The sequence below is a fragment of the Mirounga angustirostris genome, unplaced genomic scaffold, assembly GCF_029215605.1.
Source record: "Mirounga angustirostris isolate CCGP_5_RB_7025 unplaced genomic scaffold, mMirAng1.0.hap1 SCAF_12, whole genome shotgun sequence".
Taxonomy (NCBI): Eukaryota; Metazoa; Chordata; class Mammalia; order Carnivora; family Phocidae; genus Mirounga; species Mirounga angustirostris.
Window position 1 is genome coordinate 100,416,419 of NW_026991720.1, and position 5,737 is coordinate 100,422,155.

General features: G+C 40.2%; 1 pseudogene; it reads right to left on the bottom strand.

Annotated features, from left to right (window-relative positions):
* Positions 1-311: 311 nt before the first annotated feature.
* Positions 312-3,580, bottom strand: LOC123835856 (small ribosomal subunit protein eS6-like; annotated as a pseudogene).
* Positions 3,581-5,737: the final 2,157 nt, after the last annotated feature.

Consider the following 5,737-nt stretch of genomic DNA (forward strand, 5'->3'; position numbering starts at 1 on the left):
GAACTCATCCTCCACCTGCAAAAGTCCCCTTCTTCCAGTGAGTGGGAAACAGATATTAGACAGTGTATATAGAGACAAAAGAGACAGACAGAGAGACCTGCACAGATCTAGTGCTGAGCACCAGGGAACCCCACCCACCATGGTCACAATGGCTCTTGGAAAGGAGGGAGAATAGACCCAATAATTAGGAGAGGAACTATTTTTTTTCTTTTAGGTTTAAGGCTATTTGAGATATATCACTAGTATCCATTTATATAACAGATGATCAATCCTTCCATTTTTATTGTGACACAAAGTATCTACTTAATGTATTAAATTTCATCAGCTAATGAGTAATAATTGTCATTAAACAGCTACATCACAGAAATAACAGAAAGAAAATTCAAAGTCTGTAATATTTTCATTTTCATCATAGCTGACTTAGGTATTCTTCTGTGGACGTCAACTCTGACATTTTAAGTAACATTTCATGGAGGCTGATTTCTCCCTGCTGTCCTGCTCCCCCACCCCCACCCCCCAATTGCTCACATGGCCTCTTCCTTTACCTTCGCCCTCTGGGGCAAAAGAAAAAGGCCAACATGTCTTGACTCTGTTCACCCAGAAAAGGGTAAGACTGCAAAGAGAATCATATATAATAGACGTTCAGCATACAACTCGAGACACTAGGAGAGAAGATATTTTTGCAAAGTTAGAACTAAGGAGGTGGGAAGCCATCATGCCAGGGAAGGTCAGCAGCATCCTTAGCTATGGCAGCCAAATATCGCCTCACTAATTGGATCATTTACCTCCCCGAACTGTGGCAAGGGTTGCTCATCTGCACTTGTCAGACCTTGAAATGCCTCAGCTGATCAGGTGGCTTAAAACTGAAAGATTCTGTTAATTAGTGCTAATTGATTTCACCTGACATGACTTTACATTTAACCATCCACAGGATGCCCTGCCTCATGACAGGTGAGGAATGCTTTGTATATTTGATAGATAGGAAAAATAAAAGGCCCTGGTTAAATAGGGAGAAAAACACATAATTTTAGCAGAGAAAACCAGCATCTGAGGATTTTTTTGTATATCTCTCTGATTCTCTAAAGTTCACAATCTTTTGTTGGGACAATTTGTCTACCCATGGTGCTGAGAATTACTAGGTGAAGCCAGGGTTCATTCCTAGAAAGGGTGGGAAACCACAAAGTTTGTCAGGAAGCTTTGATTATTAGACAATACTGTTAACTGGGAGATTAAGATGCATATGCTATGCATATCATATATTATTAGGCATTATATATATTTTACTCAGAACATAAGATTTTTAAATTAACAGCTCAAAACATGTTATAAAACTCCTGCTCATCACAATCCTGCCCCCCCATAAATGATTAAAAACATAAGTACCAAAGTCTATTTATCTTATTCTACTTTTCTCATTCATTCACAGAAGTTTTGCCCAGCAAGACATTCCAGGTGAACAGAATGCACTTTGCACATTCAGCAAGCATATTCCTCTAGCGTGACAGGAAGTACTTGAGGAGACCTTATATGGGAATAGCAAGAATAGCAATTGAATAGACATGAATAGATGTTCTAGGGAAAATTAGTGTGGAGACAAGTTCCCATGCCTATATTTCAAGAAACTCAAAGCTCTTTACGGATCTAACAACTTGTCCAAAAAAAAAACCCAGCCAGACCTCATTTCTTTCCTGTGTCCTGTTATGTTGCTGGTGGTGCCTCAGACATAGGTAGGATATGGCTATACATCCATGGAGTCTTGTGTCTTCACCTTAGTGATTTGGGGTTACATTGCTTTGCAGAAGCATCTTAAGGTAGCTTTGGGAGATTTTTTTTTCGTTTTTTGTAAGGACCAATTACACAAATAATTGCAGACTACATTATCTTGGAAGTATTCTAAGAAGCATAAATGGACATGTCTTCCCAGAAGGCAATTAACAGCAAGTATCAAGATTCTATATATATGTAGTCTCTTTACATGTATCCATCTATTTCCTTCAGTGGGTATAACTTACCCACTGAAATATACAGTATATAACATATATATATATATAATTATTTCATATTACACATGAAATATATAACATATATATATATTATATATACACATGCACATGTGTGTATGTGATGTGTGTATCTTTTGACCTAGTGAAGCCATTCCTAGGAAATTCTCCTATAGTGACAATTGAACAAACATGAATAGATAGGTATAGAAAAAAAGTATACTGAGACTATGTTGCAATCATGAATAAATGGAACTGCTCTCCATGAATGGAAATAAGATATGGAAATAAATAAATCACAGTGTGTCCATCCAAAAGAAAAGTCTTCATCCATCAGTGATGATGATGCAGACTTATTTATCCATATAAACAGGTATCAAGAAGATTTAGCTGAGAGCAAAAAAAATCATCGTGTGTAATAATATAGTGTTATATATGTTGAGAGAAAATAGCTGAAAAGAACTTTATTAAAATGTCCGTCTCCAATGGAGATTGTTTTAATTTTCTTGTAATATTTAATGCTTTAAATTGTATTTATAATCATAAGTAAGACAATAAATGTTTTCTTTATGATTTTATTTATTTATTTATCTATTTATTTATTTGAGAGAGAGAACAAGTGGAGGGGCAGTGGGAGAAGGACAAGCAGACTCCCCACTGAGCACAGAGCCTGACACATGACTCAATCTCACCACCCTGAGATTATGACCTAAACTGAAATCAAGCGTCAGACACTCAGCCAACTAAGCCACCCAGACACCCCAACTATTTTTTTCTTTTTTTTTTTTTTTGATGTCTGATCTTGTTTATTTGTCACTCTTAGAAAATCTCCATTTTGACTGGACTCAGACTTCGAGGTAGAAGCTCTCAGAGAGGACAGCCTCTGTCTCTTGGTGATCTGTCACTGGCATTTTTCTTTGGCCTCCTTCATTCTCCTGGCCAAAAGTTTAGCATATTCTGCAGCCTCTTCCTTATTTTTCTTGGTGCGCTCTTTCTTCAGAGCAACACACTGATGTTTGTGTTAGAGGACAGGTGGAGAAACAAGACGCTGAATCTTGGGCATTTTGGTTCTAGGTTTCTTACTTTCTTTGTTTAGAGGCTTTCTTAGAGCATAGTGGTCGACATCATCTTTTTTAGAGAGATGGAAAAATTTGCAGATTCTGCTAGCTTGGTTGGGCCCCAAGCAATGAGGCACAGTAATATCAGTGAGTCCAGGACTATCTTTCTCCCCTTTCTTTAACAATGACCAAGTTAAGACCATTGAGATTAGCATCCTCAATGCAACCCCAAACTGATTTGTGCTTTCTTTCTTCAGTCCTCCTTGGTCTGTAGCAGGAATGCCCCTTACTCAGCAGCAGGCAAGCATGGCCATGGGTCAAGACACCCTGCTTTAAGGGGAAGCCTTGTTTTTCATTGCCACCACTGATTCAGACCACATAACCCTTCCATTCTTCACCCAGAGTAGCAGCAACAACTTCCGTGGCCATACACTTCTCATAAAAGGTACTAAGTTTGCATTCATCATCCAGTTCAATGAGCTTCTGGAAAACAGTAGCTGGGAAAGAGATGTTCAGCTTCATCCTAAAGCAGATTACTGCCTCCAAGTCACCACAAAAAAGAGCATCTATTTTCATTTTACAGAGAAAATCCCAGATATAGGACACATTTGAAATAGCAAAATAATGGGAAATAAGGAGGCAACAGGAGATTCGAACTGCTACCCCCACCCGGACACTGCCAGTCTAACAGCCTGCCGTAAGCAAAGGCCCTTCCTTGGCCCGGGCAAACAGGAGTTCTCACAGCTCCTTGCTGGTTGCTCACTCCCAGAGCTGTTTACTGGGCAAACATTTCTTTTGAGGTTTGCAGCATAGCAACTACTCTGCTCAATGATTGTTCCTTTACATTTCCACTGTGTCCAATGACTCCCATTCAAACACCTGGGCAGTGCTCCACTGTTTCCATGTAGAAAGTTAAACCTGCTGAAAGAAATGATGGATTACGATAAAGAACCTTCCAGCTAAGATAGCAGAGTAGGCACCAGTCTGATTTCCACTCTGTCAGATAACTATTGAGATAATAGAATAATAAACACAGAGAAAATCTTCATAGGGAAGTGAGACAAGCTCTGTGAGGAAACAAGACATTTCTGCTGCATATGGTGCAGATGGGGAAAAAGCAAAGAAAGGAGAAAACAGCTTCCTGGGAAGGAAACAAAGGAGATGTGGCAGGAGCCGAATTATCCCCCTGTTTAAGAGAGGCCAGAACTAGAAGTGAGGGTCCCGGGAGCACATGTGGACCCAGGAATAATTAAGAAAACCCTCAGCCTGGGGGCCCACATGTCATCCCGATGATTCTGTCCCTACCTAACTGTGGAACCATACCCAAGACACAGAGGAAATTCACAGAAATAAAGATTCTAAGCTGAAATTAAATTTACAGCAAATTTAAATTTTTCCCAATCAAAAGATAATCTGGACAGAATCCACCTGAGTCCTTGTCTGAGGTGCACAGAAGTTCTTATCTAGAACTAGACATAAAAAAAAAAAAAAGCATCAGCTAAGAAATAAGGGGCAATGGAGACAGAGACCTCTATAGATTTTCTCTGAAGGAAATGAGAGGAAATGTGATGAACACTAAATCACATCCCCCACATCATTCAAGGGCCTGTGGTATGCATGACACTATGTAAGACAGGAAGATGGAACAATCCAAAGTCAACGATCAACTGGAAACAAAAAGTTATAGTTGCTGAATTTAAAATTGCAGTGGGGGCAAGGAATGTGTGATGGGATACTCAGAAGCTGAATTAAGAAAATAGAATATAGGGGCGCCTGGGTGGCTCAGTCATTAAGCGTCTGCCTTCAGCTCAGGTCGTGATCCCAGGGTCCTGGGATCAAGCCCCGCATCGGGCTCCCTGCTCTGCAGGGAGCCTGCTTCTCCCTCTCCCACTCCCCCTGCTTGTGTTCCCTCTCTCGCTGTGTCTCTCTCTGTCAAATAAATAAATAAAATCTTAAAAAAAAAAAAAGAAAATAGAATATAAGTGTAAGATATTATCTCAAAGTTTAAGAATAGTTATAAAAAACTTAATTTATTAAAGTAAACATATAAATATATAAAATGAACAGAAATAAACAGAGCCAGAAAGCCATCCTCAATAGGGAACCAAAATGTAGAGAAAAAGAAAACAAACAAATAATAATCAAAGAAATGAGTGTCACTCCCCTGATCCAAAGCCCTGGCCCAGCCCTCAGGCCACACATTGAGCAGTTCCATTCCTGTCTGACTCGTCTCCCTCCCTCACCCATGGGTCCTGGCTGTAAGGGCACTTCCGTTTCTGGAGTTGCCTGAGCACCCTCTCTCTTGGGGAACTCTGTTTGTGTCCAAACACTCAGCTGACCCACTGTCTCACTTCCCCCCTTGTTTCCCTTAAACATTAGAAACAAAACCTCTTCAAAAGAAAAAAGAAAAAGATGAGCCTCTTAGGAAAAAGCTTAACAGGAGAAATATATCTGCACGTAAATTCTAATGGCCAATAAATACTCTTAAAATGTTCAACCTCGGGCGCCTGGGTGGCTCAGTTGGTTAAGCGACTGCCTTCGGCTCAGGTCGTGATCCTGGAGTCCCGGGATCGAGTCCCGCATCGGGCTCCCTGCTCGGCGGGGAGTCTGCTTCTCCCTCTGACCCTCCTCCCTGTGATGCTGTCTCTCATTCTCTCTCTCTCAAATAAATAAATAAAA